This window comes from Saccoglossus kowalevskii, chromosome 21 (assembly GCF_978046115.1).
Source record: "Saccoglossus kowalevskii chromosome 21, keSacKowa6.1, whole genome shotgun sequence".
Lineage (NCBI taxonomy): Eukaryota > Metazoa > Hemichordata > Enteropneusta > Harrimaniidae > Saccoglossus > Saccoglossus kowalevskii.
In genome coordinates, this window is record NC_140661.1 from 11,277,100 (window position 1) to 11,298,147 (window position 21,048).

A 21,048-nucleotide genomic window follows, 5' to 3' on the forward strand; every position below is an offset into this window, starting at 1 on the left:
AGGTTGATGATCTGTGACGTACTGGTATTAATTAATTATACTAGTAGTATCAGTCTCGGATATACAGTACTACCATTTAATTGTAAATACTATGTTGATTTCATTTGGATGTTCGCTGTCAGTGAGAGAACAACTTCCTTCTGTTTGAAGAAATGTATATATTATATGTACACTTATATGTATTCTTGAGTCGCCAATCGTAACCAATTAAATACTTACGACCGATACATCCATTGTCTATAAAAGTCACTAAGTTAAAGTATGAACACACGACGTGACGATACGCTATCAATCCACGGGCCGTAAAAGTAATGAGGTCGAAGGTCAAATTTCAGAATGACTCACAAGTAAAAATGTTCGAGTTACGACCTTTGAGTTGTAAACAGAAAACGCCCATTTCAAAGGTCGCCTGTGTACTAAATGCACTGATTCTGTCGTCCAGTTTGCTATTACAGTCAATGCCAACCATGAGTAAATGTGTACGAAATACGTTCACGCAAACGACAGCGATACAGTGACGATGTCGCAATTTACAACGAGAATTCACACTCGAAGTTTTTTGAAGTTATTTTCCATAAAACACCATGCGGAAGCAAAATAGGAATTTTGTCACTTTTTAAAATTATTCCAACTAATTCAGGAAAGCCAAACATCAATTATAAACATGTGGTCACCGAAGTGCCTAGTACTTTTCTCGCAAAACATCAGTCAAACATTATGATTCATGTAAATTGCCATTTTTGAGCCATCACTGGTTTTGGCCAAGGTCCAATATTTCAAAGTGCGGTTATAAATGTGGAAAATGTCACATGCAGCTATAAGATTGACACTGATAATTATTACGAATTATTAGGAGTTTATGTTGACTACTGCTTAGTTTCCCGAGGAAACTGTTTAACAAATGTTCATTTTTGTCTTTTGTTTTTTCCTACGAAAAATGTTTCGTACAATTGACTGTCAAAGCAATAATAATGGGGGTGCAGGGGGGAAGGTAGCTAGTACAGTTTTACGGGTAATAAAAGGGCTTTTTACAATTTACAAGGAAAAAAGACGTTTTTACAGTTCACAGTGAAAATTGAATTTTGCAGTGAATTGTGTCATCTAGTCGTTTCACAGTTTCGAAAATGTAATTTCCTTGGATTATTCGTTACGACTTGTAAATTCTTGTACGTACCGAGAAAAATTACACATTTTTACAGTGTACGAAAAAAAAATATTTGATTGATTACGTTGTACGTCTAGCCTGTGATTACAGAATTACGGAATTTATTTTTTCAATTTACGTTGAACGAACAATAAAATATTGCAATTACGTTGAACGAAAATAACCCTTGCCCCCTCCCTCAATAATGTAACCGCTCTGAAACAAGAATTTGTGATAATTTATATCCCTATTTTAAGACCAATGTTAAAAAAGTTCTGTATTGTTCTGATAAAAGCCGTATCCAATGCTGTCTATGACGACTCGAACATGTCGCACCGCCCTCTACGGTCGAGCAAATTTGAATTACAGTATGTCTAATGCGGACTTCGTTTTTCACATGAAGAAATTGCGTCACCTTTGTGTCCCGAGCATGGCGCTTTACTACTTTCGAAAACCCATTGGATTTAACACGTGCCTAATAGTTTGTGTTCTATGTATTCCACCAAGAGCGGTGCGGGTAATTCTTCAGATGAGGTATCCCACATTATGCTGTGGTTGCATGTGCGACATTTGTGTTGATAAATATTGATTTTCCCACAATTCAATTCGATCTTCCAATAACGAGTACGAGTTTTGAGCTGGACGCAACGTGCACTACTTACCGCCGGTGACTCTTTCGATACATTCTAATCACACTACTAGTATTACAGCTCAGTGACGTCTCAGTTTGTACTCCCATATCTCCCATGTTTTAATCTGAATATTTGAACTTGAATCTCACGATAGCATGATTGCGTGTTAGATCTAGTGCCAACCCAATACATGTATTACGACAACGTAACTTTAGCCACGTGTACGCGCACCATGTCCCAATGCTCTAGGGCCCTCTAGGTGCACTGGCGGCTTTCAGTCATTCTCCATGCATTGCGGACTGAACGCGATGATTTATTCTGATTCTGGGCCCTCAACCACGACACCAGCGGCAGAAATCATTCGAGGCTTACATAATGGTATAGTTGATGTACCAGTTTTCGAATATGACAAGAGAATAATAATTCGTTCGACCACGTGCTTTCAAACCCACGGCGGTGCCTGGCCGTGCATCATATACTGTAAAACATGTTGAAAAAGCGGTAATAGCGAAATGTTGATTTAGCGAATCTCTCTTGTTATTGTTGATTTCTTTGTTTGGCGGCCATTTTGAATGTCTAATAAAGTCATTAGCGACATCTTGAATTAGCGAATCAGTTCTCTCGCTAAATTCGCGAAAAAGACATGCTCGCGAAAAAGACGTGTTTTACAGTATCCTTGGGGGCGGAGCTACGTCACGGACGTTCTACGTTGCTAAGACGCACACCACTGTACCACGTATTTCTATGGGCTTTGTGCGCGCTGCTGTTAAACGCCGGTTGAGCCGGTGAAAACTCGAGAAAACAACTCAAACTCAACTTTGAAGTAATCCTGAACAGCCAAATTTATATATGTTACACACATAGGGCTAATCTTAATACACTGTTCAGGGGAGTCTCAACAAACATCCCAAAGTACCGTTTTCTGCGTGTTGTTGGTTTTTGTTTTCACCGCGAGGGTTGCCAGGCGGTAGAAATTGCCCGGATGTCCGCCCCGAGGATACTACATCGACACAATGTGGCACTGTCCTCAATTGCAACTTAAAGTCGCATTTTCACTCTGTATGATCGATAGACTCCTGGAATCACCACGCGGGATTTAGATTTTGTAACAACCCGTGAGAGTTGAAATCAAATTTAAAAGTACCTCCTAAAATAAAGTAAAGTAACCTTCAGTGATATATAATTGCAACAATGAAAACTATGTTTATTACTAGGAAATCGAACACCATGACCTCCAGAACAGGCTAGCTTCGGCATTATTCCAATATTACAGAATTGGTTGCCACACAAAACGGTTTTATCATTTTTGAATGTGATTACACTAATTGCAAGAACAGTGGGAGGGTTTCTGCATGTAATATAACCAGCATTGTATGATTGGTTACTCTCAAACTATCGTCTTGTTTAAGAATGTCATTATATATAATTGGAATCCACAACATTGGAAGTTATGATTGTGCCAAAATCTAACACATAACAGTCACACCAATCAGAGGGCAGTTTGTTTTCGAATTATGAAATCCTGCAGTGGCAGTGGAGATCGATGACGTTTTCGAGATTTGACCAAAACATGAAATCTTAGTCGGATAAAACTTGAGAACATGTCACATCGAAAATGAGTCTATTTTGGAACCATTTCAACTTATCTTTATCATTTATTTATTTTCTTTAAAATATTTTTTATTAATTTTATAATATAATACACACACAAAATGAATTACAGAGTAATCGTAATTTGTCTTTATATGTGTTGTTCGAATGCTTTGTTTGTTTGGTTTTCATGTAAAAAAAAAGAGAAGGCCTGACTGTGATAAAAAAAACGTTGTCTATGTTTGTCAAGTGACGTAGGATGCTACACGTCCGACACGTGCAAAACATCTGGCGTAGTATTTAAAACAACAAATTAAACAGCTATATGATAGGCGTACGACGTATTTGCTCAGTAGAGTTTCCTAATACCAAGTTAAAAGTATTCTTAATGTATCACATGAAGCCACTTTAAGCGCGTGACTCCCTGAAGGCAAAGCACATACTAGTAAAAGTGAACGTGGCATGCCACACCCTGACACTTAAAGCACGTATATCGCACACAGTTTCAGGTGAGTACGCTTGTTTTTTATTGTGGAGCTAGAGGGAAAAAAACGGTCACGCAACGTATTTGAATTTCATGTAATGTATTTTATACATATTATACATGACGCATGGAACCCACATCGACGATTTTGACGCTACAACCAAGGATCTCTTTTGTCACCTATTAGTCTGTGACTTTGTTATACATTACTTTTAACGCATATGTTGAAACACCAGAAGAAGAAAAAACGTGTGTGGTATATACAGTCATGTAATAACGAGAATGGAATGAATATCAATTTAGATCAATATAAAACACAATAGCCACACCATGGAGCTATCGTACAATGCGTGATATTATAATATTTGTGAAACCCGCAGCAAGGCGCCTTTCTTCTGAAATGCAGATTACCGCCGTGGCACCAAAATCGAAGAGATTCTTTCGATTAGCATTCATTACAGTGCTATAATTCTGACAATGATAAATTTTCCAATAAATGTTCTAGGTATGAATAACTTAGGTTAAAATATTGGGAAATATTGATAAAAAATCGTTTCGGGCATTGCTAAATCACCCCTGAAAAATGAACGCAGAGTAAACCATTTTAATGTACACGGACCACATAAATTGAGCCCGGGATCCCAGGGTTGTCAAAATACTGTCTCTGTGTCTGTCAATATGTATTTCTCGATGTGAAGAGTTTTTAACAGTGTTGCAGGTATATCAGTACACACCTATGATTAATTATCACACCTTAGGCTGTTCTACATCAAACCACATCACCGATAAATTCAACAGAACATACGATATAAGGACATGGCGACTGTGGATGTTTCGGCTAATTTGTTTTTCAAAAGGCGTTTTATTTGTTTCTTAATTTTTTTCTTAATGTCGCTTTTCGCATCCAAAAGTAAAAGCAGATATTAAAATGTGCAATTTTAAATCCTTTTGGAACATCACGAATTAAAAGAATATTGTTGTTCACGTTGAATATGTCTGTACTTCTTTCACGTAACAATTTTGTTGGTGATATTTAAAATTTATATTTTAAGTCATTTTAAAAGCATTCAAAACATCCAAGGGAGTGAAACTGTAACCACCGCTGGCTGTAAAAATTGAGTCAGAAAATGGTTTCAATATTATTGGGCGAACTAAACCAAATAATATAATATAATGTACATGTTTTCAGAAAAAATAACTTCTCTCAACTATTGTTTACAGCACTATGGAAAAACTCATCAAGATTGTATTCATGTGCTCTGTGTTAATTTCCACTCGTGTGAGGACCTCAGGAGCGCTCTCGTACAATCAAGGTACATTTACATAGAACGAGTGACGTCACTAAACCTTGTGTGTTGTGATTGATTATTCTGACGACGTTTGAATGGGACAACTTGAAACACAGGAAGAAAACTTAAAATTGAATAGTGACAGACACATTTTAAGCGCAAAGGCAAAGTAACATAGTTACGGTTAAAAATATCTTTACCGTCTGCGTAATATCTTTAACGTACGTTATTCTCTCCAATTTGCCCTTTAAATAAACATTTACTCGCACGTTCTAGAGATAAAGCGCTTTTGTGACGTCAAAATAACGTAATGTGCGTGAGCAAGCTATAGTGAACGAGAATTAGAAATTATCAGCGACATTCAACGCATATATCCAATCAGCGCAGCGCTTATAAAGCTACATGGCCGGTATATTCCTTGGCAAACCGCAAGGGCGCTGTTTCATAAGCTTTGTATTGATTGGCCACATGCAACGGCAATGTGTTGAAATACACACCACAAAAAAAAGAGAAGAAACTTACGGCCACATATACGTCACAGAAGTGCTTTGTCGCTGGAAGGCGCGGCACCCAGCAAAGGCAAAAATTCTGTATTAGTGTGTTCTTCAAGAAAAAATATTTCTAAAAATCTTGTGAATCTTGTAATGTTTAATCATCATAGTAATATTTACAAAACATGCGTGCATATATATGACATCACTTGTTTATGTCATTGCTTAACACTCTTAGGTTCGTCGTGCTTCATTGCTCCATGGGAGAGGGCGTACTGTATCACCAATCCACGAACAGAAGACGCGTGCAAGCAGCACGTATGTTGCTGGGACAAAGAGAAGGAAACATGTTACCAAAGACGAAGTGAAGGTATAGTACATTTAACATATATTCAAATTAATGAGTCAATTTCAGATACATATTATTTGTAGTCATAATTCTATGAAATGAACAGCACTATTATTGCATGAGGTCTTACTATTGTATTCATCATTATATACACAGATTCGTGGGCACCTATTTTTTATTATATTATTATTTTATTTACATTTCTCTAAAGAAATATACCCCACTAACCTGAGGGAACAGCTTGCAATGCATATAAAAAAGAAAGTTACAAGCGTGACTTTAATCACCTCAATAAAATAAAATAAAATAAAATATTATAGCTAATCTATTGGAGAACTCCCACTAACAAATTATATCTAATCTGAAAAGCTGTGTATACAAATCTTGCAATACTTTGGATGATTTCATGGTTATCCTGAGAAAATATATATAAGTTTACTGATAGGCGAAAGGAGCTCAAATTCAGCTCAAATTATGGCTCAATGCAGTTAATTCGATCAAAAAGTGGTTTTCGAATATGGTTATTACCAAACGCTTCAGCGTGGTATTAAGATTTTGTTTTCAGGCTTGGGTGGTACCAAGGTGGAAAATGGTTGCACATATGGGGATAATTCCTGGAATTGCAATAGAGAGGGTTCAGGCCGAAATACATATATATAGTGTTTCCATGTTTCGTCTGATATTTCTGTGGTATTCTGCTGCTGTAAATAATGCAAGATTTTTTCCGAAATTCAGTGTGTTGTGTGCACTCCAGGGTTATTCGTTTTTTGCTCAAAACACCCCTATTTTTTAATGGCAGAGTCGAATAGTTTCACTCCCACTGGGAAATCTGCATTGTTACTTGAATGAGAGCTAACTAAACACATTTTCCAGACCGGCGAAAGTGTATGCAACAGCCAATTTTAACAGCCTGTCACGTGATTTTAGTCTGAATGTCAACATCAAAAGAGGCTAATCCATTTACGCAGGTATAACTGGGAATAGAATATGTGAGGGATTGTATCAACAGAGATGTGTATAATGAAAAGTAACATCTATCCTTCTTTTGCATCGCTGAGCATTTCTGTTTTAGTATACTGGTTTGAAAATGTTGAATTTGCATGATTTGCAATGTGTTTTTTTACTGAAACTCCCCTATTGATCGAATCCCGGCACGCAAGCATGACTTACGTTGTCAGCAGTAGTCGCTGAGCTTCACGCTACAACTTCACTTGTGATGTTGCTTGTTAGCCGTGGATTGAATTAATCTTGATTACCGGTTAAAATGTTGCTTATTTGGCGTTGGTGATCTTTATTTGGAACTGGGTAACGTCGCCAGCAGAAACCTCCTGGGATTTTGATGTTGATGGTTGCGCCTCCATGGCAATCGCTAATTTTACTGCGGGTGGATCTTCCAAGAGCCCTTCGGGGTTTAAAGTTCTCTCAATCGTAGTAGTCCATGTGATGTACACCTAATATGCCAAACATGTTGCTGAACGACTTTGCCAATGAAAACAAGCCGGTTGGCGATCCACTCCACTATAAAAAAAACTAGCAATATGTTTTCGGCCGGCTGTTGCCATGGTAGGACATGAACGTGAAGCTAACGTCGGTTTATAACTAAAACCGGGCACCTTATACAAAGTTCGCAAAAAAACATTCAGTCCTTAGAAGTCATTTTATTTTATTGCTAGGACGTATGCTGTTGTTAGGGATTGGTCAGTTACTTCGGCCTGGGGGTGGATCAGTAGGGGGATTACCCTGTTTTTGATTTTGCGAATGGGGGGGGGGGTCACCCTGTTTTCCACAATTCACACACGCGCTTATGCATATATTTTTTTAAATTTTATTTCAGAACAATAGATTAAAAAGTTAATCGTACAAATGTGTTCTTAATAATAACTATTACCCATATTGCCTATAAATTTGTTGATGCAAAAAATGTTATAGGCTAAATATTTTGGGGTTGAAGTTGACAAATAACTAACAGATTATGCAATGCGGCAGAGCCCCATGCAATTATACAGTTAAGTTTTGAACACATCCCAAGTCCATGTGATATCAGATTATTTTATTTAAAGTTTGAAGTCACCATTGTATAAGATATTTACTGGATTTATCCAATTGTAGCTGGAGACGGAAAAACACAGCAATTAGTACAAAGAGCAGTGACAGTTTTTGTTCAGTATATCAAAAAAGTTAAATGGATTCATGTATATAAATAAATAGTTTTTTTGTTTTTTTAACTTTTAAATATGCATATTTTGCTCTGTAAAATACCAAAATCCAACACAAATATATACAAAAATCAAAGTGTCCTTTGTTTTCATAAGCACAGACTGTGCTTTAGGTGTAAAGCTTTCCTGGTCTATAAGATATGAAAGATTTATTAAATCCAAATTAGTTTTCAAACCGCCTAGATTCAAATCCTCTTTTCCTATCTTATAAGGGCGTTTATCAAGTGAGTACTCCACAGCTTTGTTTTTATTTACTATCTTTAGCAGCATAGATTTCCCTACTTCCTGCAGCCTTTTCTGCAGTCGTTTTTTGGCTTTATGCTTCCCCTCCCCTCCTAAGGTGACTGGTCTATTAAATGCAAACACTAAAAATTACGGCAAACCACGATATTTTCAATGCACATCATACATTTTGTAATCATGTCAGAGCCAAAACTGTTAATGTTTCTTTGTTTTTCGGGGGGGGTGTCAGCATGTTTTAAAATATAATATTAGGGGGTCGCCCACTTTTTGTTGTTGATAGGGGTGGGTCAACTGAGATTTACAGCTGACAAAATGGAATCTACCGACTCCCCCCCCAGGCCAGAGTAACTGAACAATCCCTTAAATTTATTATTTCCAACCGATAGTATTTTCTAGATTGCAGGCAGCATTTACAGTTCATGCAGTGCAACAGTGCAACGTAGCCAAAATAAAAGGCATGAATACAAGACTAGTGGGAGGTAATAAATTTGGGGTCGAAAGTATTCAAAAAACAGTTTTTGGCTGTTGCCATGGTAGCTGTGGACCAGGATTGTTTTGCCAATTAGTGACGGTACGACCTGCCTGTCAATTACAAACAAAATTAGCCAAGCCAAAAAAAATCTCAGTAAATTGTTGCCCACACTCAAGCGGATTAGAATGAGCTACGTCCATGCTTTTTAATCATAGAAATGTAGGGTGTGATACATTTGGCGTGAAGGTATTACAAAATTCAGTTGTTGGCTGTTTCCATGGAAACGGTGGTCAGAATTTGTTTTCAGATTTTACCAATAGTAACTTTGTGCCCACACTCAAGCTGAGCAAAATGAGCTATGTCTGAGGTGTTGTATCCAAAATTTGTAGGAGATACATTTCCTGATAACTAGGGTGAAGGTGTGACCTACCTGCTAAGTTTGAGCGAAATCGGCCAAGCCAAACAAATCACAGAAGAATTAATACGTGAAAACACTAGAAATCACACACACACACACAGATACACAAAATTAAAGTGATTTTAAGGGCAATCCAAGTGGAGCGAATCGCCAATACCATGTTCATTTGCATATTGACCGTGAAAATACCAAAAACATCATTGCATTGGTGATATGCAAATTAGTTTTAATCAAAATAAGTTACTGCTTAGAAGTACCATTACTGTTGTTCAAATTTCATTTCACTCGGCAAATATATTCATGTACCCAAACGTAAAGTATCGTACTTCTAAATATTGTTTATTTCTGCTATGTTACTCTTGAACGGACTACTTTATTCGCTCTCAGACCTCATTTGCATATGGGGTGTGGAAGTACCGATTTTGATTTCAGGGACGAATCAAAATAAACTGCAGTATATATGTAATAATGTGGAATACTTCCTTTCACTGTGAACATTTTTCCGCTAAAATAAATTCCAGTGAAAATGCCATTTCCCTCATACTCTATTGAGACTTGACACAGCACAGTGAAAATTTGATTCACACCGTATGCTTGAAAACTTTTCATCGAAAATAAATTAAGTGAAATTCTGTGTGATTTCATGAGAGTTGAAAATGAAAAAATTATATGACACCCAACCCTACCACTCCATACACAATGTAACCACACCTCAAAAACATCCTTTCACCAGTGTATTCTATTTGAATTCAGGAGAAATTTAAATAAACAAATTATATGATAACAAACTTAATTATAATTTCAACCTCTAATTCAGCACTGATTAAATAAACTACCTCGTCTTTATGCCAACTTGAAGTTATTCAATGCCTACACCAGTGACTTCAAAATCTATGTTTCAATTCCAGGAATTTCACTTGCTATTAATTGTATGGGAGTGCCAGTCTTTTATTAGGCTTTCGAAAGCCTTTTGTTATTGTAATGTATATTTTTTTTTTTCTGCCGTTTTTTTAAAACTCTTCTTCTCGAAGATGGGTTGCCCACTTGACTCGAGACTTTGCAGACACAATCTATATGCAATTCTCTAAAACGTCAAAGTTTCCGATTTTCGATATGTGACGTCATTCGGCCGCCATCTTGGATTAAAGGCGAAATTTTCAATGCCGAATTGCACACCTTTCTGAGGGTCTGAGTGCTCCCAGTTTTTTATGGTAGCAGCAGTGGAACAAGGGCTACAAATATGATGAAAAAAAAAACTTTAGCGGTCACGTGACTTATTTTACTAGAATTTTCAGAAATTTTGTTTTGCATCTCATTTGCACATTTTTGGACTAATTCACTAACCCTGCATATATTTTGAAAGATCAAGTGCCATAGTATTTATTTTTCCAAACGGCTTCTCCAGGCGACGAGCCGTTTTTTAGAAAATGATTTTAGAATGTTTTTTCACATTTTTTTTATTGTACCATGCAAAGCATCATGGGAAAGGGGGGAGGGCCCTGTACATTCTGTTTGAAATATCTCAAGCACTATCACAGATAGGCCCATGCACTCAGTGCAATATTGAAGCTATGGGATAAGAGATGTGACTAACACATTAAATGACCATATATGGTTATGTGACCTCATTAAATATGCAAGTCTCTAATATCTCAAGTACTATTACATGTACAAACATGGAACTAACGTTATATTGAAAACAATGGACAAGAGAATTGACCAAAAGATTTGTTGACCATAGATGGTCATAGAACTCATTAAATATGCATATCCCGAATATGTTAGGCGCTATCGCAAGTACAAACATAGAACCATTGCTATATTGAAGGCATTGGACAAGAGAAATAGCTAAAATGTTCAATGACCATATATGGTCATAGAACTCATTAAATATGCATATCCCTAATATCTTAGGCACTATTGCAAGTACAAACATGGAACCAATGCTATATTGAAGGCATTGGACAAGAGAAATAGCTAAAATGTTCAATGACCATATATGGTCATAGAACTCATTAAATATGCATATCCCTAATATCTTAGGCACTATTGCAAGTACAAACATGGAACCAATGCTATATTGAAGGCATTGGAAATGAGAAATGGCTAAAATGTTCAATGACCATATATGGTCATAGAACTCATTAAATATGCATATTACTAATATCTCAGGCACTATTGCAAGTACAAATATGGAGACAATGCTATATTGAAGGCATTGAACAAGATAAATTGTTAACATGTTCAATGACCATATATGGTCATATAATTCATATAGTGTAATCAGTTCACCATACTGTGACTAGATCAACATACATTGTGATCAATTTGCCTACAGTATATAGTAAACGGATCACAGTACATGTCTCCATTACCCTAGATATCACAGAAGTGTAATGTCTTAACTCTTTTGCATGAACGCAATTCAGCGCTAATGCAGGCATAGCATCGAAAGCCGGTAATCGCTGCTTGCAGCTATATTTTTCTATTGTAATGTCAATTTCTTGTGATTACTCGGAAAATGAAGCTGTAACCACATACCACAGTGCTGCAACTAAATCCTGGTATAAGCACCGGTTAGGCAGTCTTGAACTATGCATGTGAAGCCAGCTGAGACGTATATCCAATCCTATAGATTTCTCATTGTTTGGTAACTATTTGCTGCAAATGCAACAAAAATCAATATAAAAATATTACCCACACAGCATTCTACAAGTTACTTGTATTGTGATGAATTTGTTTTGCGTATCTGTTGATCGACTTATTTAGCTGATTACTAGCGAATGGCAGTGTTATATCTGTCATCGTTTAGGCCCATGCGAGGTTCTGGACGGAACTTGGTTCAGTGATTTGGAACTAATTACGATATAACCGTCGCTATTCGAACTACTATTTCTGACAGTTGGTATTCGCAGTTACTAATATAGTGAACGATTAATCAAAAGATATGACGTATTCAGTGCTTAGTGTGATTGGCTGTATGATTGAAGGTTACGCCCTAGAGTTTTTATACTGCTTTGTAATTGGTTAAGGTTTTGAAAGTGAATAAAAGAGTTTTGAGTTGGTCTTGGCGAGAACACCACGACAGAGGCAGTCTTGGGGCAGTCGTGGGGCAGTCTAGGAGAGTCTTGGGTCAGCCTTACGACAGTCTTGGGGACTTTTCCCCAGGGCGCGGTGTCTTATAGAGTACTCGACTGACTGACTAAAGACAAGAGTTGAAACGTATTTTGTTGTGTGCGTCTATGAGACGAGACAAGATATTCCCCCTTACACGTGTGGAGAACCCAGAGAAGAAGAATTCCCCCCTCATAATATGCTGGACAAACTACCAGAAAACAGCATCTGTACATATTTGGCAGATTCTATTTTCCACTGGAGTTCCATAATATCGACCGGCCTCAATGTGTAACTTATGATTAGAGCACCGAAGTTTAGTTAAAGCGTGTCTGCACAGGGGAACACGAACGATATCCAAATAATTCTCATAAACAATATTTGTTTTAAATCGGCGAAACGTTCGTAACTTACATCTACTGCTTGGGAATCTACGAACATCGTCAAATCTTTCCAACTTTTGAAATAACAATCTCTCTCTGTCTTTTTTTCCAATTAATAACGTTATTTCATCAGTAATTTTGGAGATAAACCTCTTCTCTCAAATAGTATGCATATTGTGTTTAATTAATAATTTCTTAAAAAGATGGTTTTCCTATCAGTGCCAATTTTTTACAATACCGATTTCCTATAACTGTCGCTCCATAAATTGGTTTAATTTTCGAGTCAAATATTCTTTGAAGTAAGTTTAGATAAATCAATTACCAATTCTTTTCCAGACCACGTACGCTGCCTTTGAAGCTTTTCCGGCCAAAATTGCACATGCCAACTTAAATGAACCAATTACGGCAAAGACAACATCTAGATATGTATAATTTACAACAATCTCAATTATATGTACAGTAAGGCGGCGGCGCCAGGCGGTCGCTGGGGGCGTCCCCCAAAGTCAGGCTGAAACCCTTTGTGTATTTTTCACTTACATCCACCGCTATATAAGTCAGCAAAATGTGCCCCTCAAAATGCAGGAAATAGCATTTCAGAGGGTCTAGATTTCATTTTTTTTCGGGGAGCATGCCCCCAGACCCACCTAGTAAGGTCGCGCCGAAGGCGCGAGGTATTGTGAGCAGACTCCATACAAAATTTTGTGCCGCCGCCTCTGATATGGACGATCTTATCTACAATCATGGATATTATCTTCCATGCAACAACTGACATTTCGGATATCGACGTTCGACGAAACACTGGAAGAGCTTATGAAATCAACAAAGAAATGGTCTGAATCTCGCTCACCGACAGACGCCGTATCGAATGTCATCATTATGCCATTCAGATGATCCTTTACTAAACGACTTGACTAAATACCCAAACTGAACTCTTGAGTGTACACATTTCCATTAAACAGTACATGCAATAATATCGCCTAGGATTCTATTTAACTCCCCTAATTTGTTGTTGTTATTTACCAATTCTAGATATTTACAACATCGCTTTGAATAGTTACATGCCCGGTTGTCTTCTCACCAACTGCTGGGCATTGAACGATGGGCGCATACCACGTGATGTTAATTCGAAATACCAGGAAGATATTGCCTCAGTCTTCACGGCTCGTTATATAATGCCATCTGTGGATCCACCAACGCGAGACCAGCAACCCGGATGGAAAAGCATGGACTGTAAATTGAACAGCTTGAGACAGTTGACGAACAACGATAGGCGAGAGCGTCTACTTTTCAAAATGTCAATCGACATGACTTTCGACAAGAAGCTCCTCGTCGACAGTGTCAGAATTCTGACAAGAAGGGAAGATGGTGAGTGGATACTAAACAGACAATTGTATAATGATGGCGTACCATTTCGCATATGCCTACAATTATTTTAGAAGAATATGCAAGCAATTATACCATGGATGCAAATGGCCGCCATATTGGTGGGGGATGGGGGTCTGGCTGAGTAGCATGACACATTTGACTAAAATCGAAAATTGTATTATTTACATAAATTAATATTCAATAGCAATGAAAAATAACGTCTTTTCAGGAATACTGTGCCAACGTGCTTTCCGAGCTAGCTGCAAAAATAATCGAAAAACTGGTGTCAAAGTGTTTTTAAGTCCAGCAAACAAAGTAACCACAATTTTATTCTTTAATGTGATCATAACAAGTTGCGAAATTCGTTGATGGCCTGCGTACGACTGACTTCGAAACGATCCATCCAGATCGGACGCACTCCCCCTTGCCAATCCTTCCTGGCACAATGTAGGAGTGCGTTCGTGTCGCTGCCTCGGGGTGCCCCCCTAGTGACGTGGCAGTAGTGACCCGTGGCAACGAAAGGGCTCCTCAAGGAAGTAGTTTACAAGAACGTAATCCGGGAAGCAGTGTCACGTGACTGTATTGGTCCGATACTACGCAAGCGAAACTCGTAAAACGTATAAAATTTATTTCAAATACACACCAAGTTTAACCATGTTGGCGTTGATAATTTTATACAACTTCGCAGTTATTTTCTGTACATGAAAGAATGAAACAGTGTTTGAGAAAAAAACAATTTTTTTCCAATAAACAATCATGCTAATAAACAATTACTTAGTCAAGACAAAGTTAAATTAATTTAATTAATATCGTGCAATAATTAATATCTACACAGTATCTCGCCTGGAGGGTATTACAGTCCTCTCTTCAGCTGTACTCCTCGATGAAGAAGCTGTTCGCGTGGTGTGTGGTGATACTCTAGAACTCATTAATGGCGTTTACCCAGAAAGCATCATCATAGATGAAACAGATGGTGGTTTAGTGTGGATACATTTTTTCTGCCAAGCCGATTTCGATGACTTGTACACCGAAGGCTTAAGGATTGGAAGTCTTCTGCAGACACATTACGGCGCTTACATATATGAAATCGAAGCGTACACTACATACGGTTAGTGCAATTATTGTTGGTTGAAATGGGGGGGGGGGGGGTCGTCACCTGCTCCTGCGACAGACGGCCATGGCGTGTCGGTATTTACAAATAGACGTCTATCCGCAAGCTTTTACGTTTTTAGCAGGTGGTGTTATTCACTGGTTCCCAGCATCCCTTGCGAATCACAAGTAGTACGCAGGTAACTAGTGATCACCATATTGGTCCAGTGGGCCGGGATTCCCACGTGACTAAATGGCGTAATTTGGAAACATTCCAATTTTCGTTTCCTCGTAAACAAGTTTGTATTACTGCGATGAGGCATGCCTATTCAGTCTGCCTGTTTAGACTTCCTATTTGAGACGTTTCTTGCTATGTGTTACAAAAGAAACAGTTTTATATTCAAGCAACTATTGAGTGTAAAAGAAAAAAAACTCTGTTTTAATATAACGACCACTAGCGTACGCGCTGGCGTCAGGTAAGCAAAGGAAATAAAACAAAGAATGAGAACGTGATGGACCAATCAGATCGCCGGAACCATTACTAGTTACCGAGCTCTTGTGGCTTGGTGCGCTATGACATTTGAGAACCAGCCAAGCGTTGTTATCGTCACTCAATTCCCGCGCGTGCGCAGGTGACGACCCCTCCGCTTTAATCTCGTAATTTCAATGCTATACACCTTTTCTATAATCGAGCCATTTAGTGACGGAACGATTTGATGACGTAAGTGAATAGCACGAAGGCCTTCATAATCCTTCGATATCTTTTCACAAAATGGTATTCAGATTACACCTTGTTTTAAAAGTATAACATACTTAGGTAGTTTAGACGTATTATATATCATATATTCAATGTTAAGTGTACGTGCACTGATGCGTGTGTATGTTGAGTCGTTGATTACGATTACACAGTGACTGGATATTTCTATGTTGCAAATATGTCTGAAAACTTTGCTATCCTACTCCTAAGTTTTGTATGAACATATTGTAGACTTTGATTTTTTTCAATAAATTGTTTTAATTATGTAGGAATTCTCATTAAATGTAATGTTTGAGATGTTTTTTTTTTTTAGAATCAGCGGTATGAATTGATTCAGAACTAATTTATTTAAACACATTTCAATATTATCTATTCAACTTTTACCTCAAGAAATAGATTATTTAGTGGGAGTCAAATACACTTTATATAAACACGGGTCAGGTGTGGCAGAAAATAATATAAACCAAAATATAATTGAATTTAAGGTGGCGTTGGAGGGAAAAATGCATTTAGAGGTGGAATTTAATTTTTTTTACATTTATATAGTAGAAAACGACCTTGCTCTTGAGTGAAAATTTCAAAATTCTATTGTGAGTAGAACACCTAATAAACTAGGTTTAAATTATTAAAAACAAACACATGTACCATGGTCTTACTTTAACTGTTTAATTTGCATAAATCTTGCTTAATTAATGTTGATTGGTCGCTGGAGCTTAACAGTGGTATGCAAATCATGTTTCAGTTTCGTTTCCTGTGTACTTCTTTCACCATGGAGCTACCTTCATCATTTCACAAACACCGTTCGTACGCAACACACCAGCTATTATATATATCGAGATATTATATTTTATTTATTTATTTATTTATTTATTATACATGTCACAGTGTAAGGCCTGCTTATCGCAATTGAGAGGGCCACCAACAGAGCTCACACTGGACAGGGGGGTTCTTTCACTGCTAGTATAGGGTAGACAATAGTACTGGAAATGAAATACACATACACCAAAATATCGAGTTAAAGCTTCTGGATTTAATACCTCTCAAAATAATTACAAGAAATAAAGCACAGAAAAATACAATGAATAAAGTTACTAAAATAGGGGATTGCTTAGGGAAGTGTGCATTGGTGATAACTCACAGTTTCAGGATGTAATAATGGAAGACAATCAGTGGCTTCTGCAACACAACGACGAAGAAATACAGGAGTCTTGCTTGTGGAGGAACGCTGGTATTCTGAAGGGCGCCGCTGAAAGCGGGAGATCGCAGAACAGTAAATACAAGTCTCACAGAATGATGCTTGTAGCCTGTATCACTTGTCACACAATATCGCAGCAGCACACACAGGATACCAAGTTGAAATGATGGACCCAAACTGTCCTCAGCCTGTCTAATTTATAGGCGTGATTCAGTGACACCATCTGGGTTTCCACATAAGTCAATCAGAATGTGATGTTGCTAGCAGCTGTGTCACGTAGGCAACTCAGTAGATCATAAACATCCCTTGCTATTCAAATAACAGCACACCTGGTAGATTCCAATTCTCCTTCCAAAGTTGTAAACACCCTTTGTTTTGTAAATTGCAAGCACACCTGGTAAATTCCAACCGTTTTACAGAGTTGAAAACAAGTATGACCCGTCATTCACCTTTATGACAGTTATCAAACGGCAATGCACAGCGTTTCTCCCCATGGAACACACTTCCATTTGCAGGGTTTGAGGTAATATGACAAAAAACATAAAATAAACGATGCAGACACTCACAATGAGAACTGAACTGATTTGATGTAGTCTATATGGGCCGAAAAAGTAAGCCAGTGTGTTATCTCTACAAGTATATGATTTCTAAGTAATGTACCCTGTGACGTACCTTGTTTATTTCACTAGTTGACATAATTGCTGAGATGTACATTGTGTGTAGTGCTGATATCGCTTTGACATTGATGCAAACATAGATTTAAATTGTCGTTTTTTGGGAGATTGACGAAATCAAAATACTCGAGTTTTGAAGTATTATTTGTCAATGCATGGATTGGCAGTGTCCCTTTTGCTTTTTTTATTTTTTCCAAAATGAAATAATATACAGTCCGGTGTTTCATCTTAAGTGTTACTTTCTAGTTGCTTTTCAATATTGTCGCTCATGGGTTAGTAGGTATTGTCACATGTTATTCAGAAAACAAACCTATCATTTTAATATGCTTAGTCGTGGGGTGTCCAATCATTAGGATCTTTTAAGTTCTGGTAATTTTTCCCGAGTTAGGTCATGTTGTTTAATGCCATTCATACGGTGATTTACCCCAGACCATTCGTCCTGGTGTTGTGGCGATAGCGATAACACCGGGACGAATGGTCTGGGGTAACGGTGATTAGTTTACCCGGTTTGGTAAGATGGGTTTCTTTGATCACTTGTCAGCACGATACATAGCCATCTGCCGTGACAGTGTTGCTCTTAGGGTATTTAATGAATGGATATATACATGTGATATCTGAATAATGACAACAGCAAGCAACATCGCTATTTTACCTTCAGTTGTGAATGACTGGTTCGTGGCAACCAGTCACTGCGCATGCACACATGCGCAAAGCATAAACAAGCACCACGGCATATAATGCAAACGCTTCTTGGATTTTTTTCATTATGCTGAATACACTGATTAAATATTTGTATTATTATTAAATCATCGTCATGTGACGAATGTGTCACCGCATGACGTCTATGGTATTTTGCATGATAATAATTTTGTTAAAACAAAACTTGGCACAGGAAAATATATCACATGTGTTCTATATTTTATTAGCACAGGCGGTCTCGATGAATGTTTCTGGAATGTTAATGGAGTCGACTATCGCGGTGAGGCGAGTATGGAAGGGTGCTTGCCATGGTTGGAAGTGCTTGGTGTTACTAAACGTACGTTCCTTGTGCATCTAGATAAAAACTATTGTCGCCACATGAAGTATTTAGATCACTACCATACTATCTGTGCTATCACCATGGATGATGTAGCTGCCTGTTATGCAGGTGAACCAGGGGAAAAATGCTGTAAGTTTGATTCTCTCATCGTCATTGCTAACTTTATGCCACCATTGTAGTCCAGTACTACATGTATATCCCGGGTGTACATTACACGCGTTATACAGTGTACAATTACGGTGTACACATTACACGGTGTACAATGCCACACGTCCTATTTCAAATGTTAAAGCGGGGGAGTCGTCGCCTGCGCATGCGTCAGATGGCCATAGCGTGCCATTGTTTACAAACAAACGTCTACCCATGGACATTTACGTTTTTAGCGTGTGTTGTTATCGTCGCTTGGGACTCAATTCCCGCGCATGCGCAGGTGACCACCCACCTACCCACTTTAAATTGTAATGTATGGTAGTGATTGTTCCAATAATTGACATACTGTAAAATACTTTATTTTAGAAGGAATTGGGTGTTTTGTATGGATTTTTTCCCACTGATTATTGATGAGTTAAACGTGAAATATAGCAAAAAGTTTATTCGCTAGAATCTATTTTCACTGAAGCATTTCTTCAGCGAAAATTAATTTTCAAGTGGAAAAAATGTATTCTACAGTATATTAGATCGAATTCTCTAGTCACTGACGTCCAACACATTGCGTTTTGTGCTCCGAGTCATAGTCTATTATGCTTTATCACCTGCTTCAAATTCTTCCAATCTCAACTTGGCACGTGACCCCCCCGAAAATGAATTTAATTACATTTAATTAAATCCATAGTTAGATGCAGGTTCGTGGCCAGAGTAATTTTTGTTTGCTTGTTATTATCCAAACAGTCTTGGCTATAGACTGTTAACATTTAGCAAGGCTAAAATGCACTATATTTCACTTTTTACAAAACTACGATACATTTAAATTTGGAACTGTTACAGCCATTTTAATTATGAGCATTAGCAATCTACTTTCTGAGTGAATGGTTATGCAAATTAGCCATTATTCCCACTTGTGTTTTTTAGTTTACTAGGGAAGTTCAAATCCAAATAGCTCTCACAATTGTTGTTTATTTCAAGTGGAACTATCACACTACATTTATCAGTTGTTTATTAATAAATCGGCATCCGGGCGTATATATAGTTTGTTTTGTTTTCATATCACAAAGTTGCCAAGCAGGCCCGTTTTATAAAAGTGACGTTTATCGTCCACAAAATAGGCTATTGCATCACGACGACATGCCAAAATCTATCATACACCACGCTTACTGATGTTCAATCGTCAGACAAAAATAAAATAAAAATATTTACAATTCGAGGGAAACGGACGTAAAATTGTCCGTGAAGTCAAAATCTTGCATGTCATGGCGTCTTGTTATAATTTCCACTGATGAGGAAGGGGCACAATGGATTACGTAAAGCCGATGAGATATTATTACAGTTATATAAACATAGCGATCGCGATTGGGCGAGTTGAGTCTAAATTAACCTTTCCTGAAACCTTTAACAAATACTTTGTATGACACAGTTTTTCGCGATCCCCGGTGAAATACCATATGGACAGTGCGAATTTAGACGACGCGGTTGAGATGGGATGTAATATTTTGCTACATAACGGCTATTCGCAGTTTTTACTGCTCAATCGCTCAAACGCCGTTGAGACAAATTCGAAATGAAGTCGCATTAGAAGGGAAACAGGTCGATAAAAATTAAGGTATTGATGCAGGTTCGTGGGCACTTTTAATCACATACGCGGGCCTCGGTTCCCTATATTTTAAAACCGTTTTTGAGTATGTTCCAGCATTGACAATGCTCCGAAATTTTATAACTATATAGCCAAGTCTGTCTGAGTAAGAAAAATAAAAAAAAAAAAGAAAAAAAAAATCATTCCGACTGCATACGAACCTGCATCTATACCTTAATATTTTGCTTTTCTACATGTGCTACATTTTGGTGGCTGAAAGTGCCAGACATACTAGACGGTGACCTATTAAAGCGGGGGAGTCGTCGCCTGCGCATGCGTCAGATGGCCATAGCGTGCCATTGTTTACAAACAAACGTC